This window comes from Cyprinodon tularosa, unplaced genomic scaffold (genome assembly GCF_016077235.1).
Source record: "Cyprinodon tularosa strain WSP-4 unplaced genomic scaffold, ASM1607723v1 ctg71, whole genome shotgun sequence".
NCBI lineage: Eukaryota > Metazoa > Chordata > Actinopteri > Cyprinodontiformes > Cyprinodontidae > Cyprinodon > Cyprinodon tularosa.
Window position 1 is genome coordinate 4,527,999 of NW_024039463.1, and position 1,119 is coordinate 4,529,117.

The window sequence follows — 1,119 nt, forward strand, 5'->3', positions numbered from 1 at the left end:
GCAGATGTCTTTGTCTTTGCTTTAACGGACCTTTCTTCCTAAAATTACTAAACGACAAGTTTTTTTTTCTTCTTCTAAATCATCCATATCATAAAATAATAATAATAATATCAGCACTTTATATAGACTGATTTAAAAGAATTAAATACATTTTATACATAAAGTTCGAGGATAAGCAGCAGTGTTTAGACTAATCATCGTTTTTCCCTCAAATTCACTTTTATACATTTTTTTAAGCTACAGCAAAAAAAAAAAAAAAAAAAAAAAAAAAAGACACAAAGAGGTGTAAGAATTTCAAACGGCTGGTTTAATTTTTATTTTCAGATGAATCAGGAAAGTTAAAAGTGGAAAAAAACATGAGAAACCACAAAGCTTTTACAACATTAGAAAGAGGCGAGTGGTTTCATACGAAATGGAATAAAATCTATAGAGCAGCTCCTATTCCACAGGTAAATGATAGTTAAAAAATAGTTCAATTAAAAAGAGAAAAGGTACATTAAAACATTTACATTATGTATCCATAAATAGTTTTCTCAATATTATTTTTAGTCTTTATATAAATACCCTAAGGTGGAAGATTTTTAATTTATTACCAAAATCCTGTTGAGTATGAAGACCTAACTCTTTGCAAATCCTGTTTTGTAAATAAGTAAACATGATTAATATAGAGGTTAAATTCTAGTGCTGTTAAGGTCTATCTCAAAGTGAGCGCATTTGTTTTGAACTGTTGTTAATAGATGAATAATCAATGTTACCAGAATCAGTGACTCCAACACATGACCAAATGAGGACTTACAGTATTCACATAAATAGGAAAGACCTGATAAATATTTAAAAAATGAGGCACTATTAATAGTCCTTGGACATCTTGTCTCTTTATAGCCACAGGTTTCAATGCATTTCATTGGGATTTCTGTTATAGACCAACACAAATTAATGCATAACGACCAAGTGAATGATCCATTCACCCCGCACACATTTCCAATTTCCTTTTGATTTGGGTCTGGACTTTGACTAGGCCATTTTAACAGTTGTATATGAAATATTGTAGATCAAACTTATGGATATCTGTCTTATAGAATTTGAGGCTCTACCTTAGTTTCAAATCTTTTACAGAAG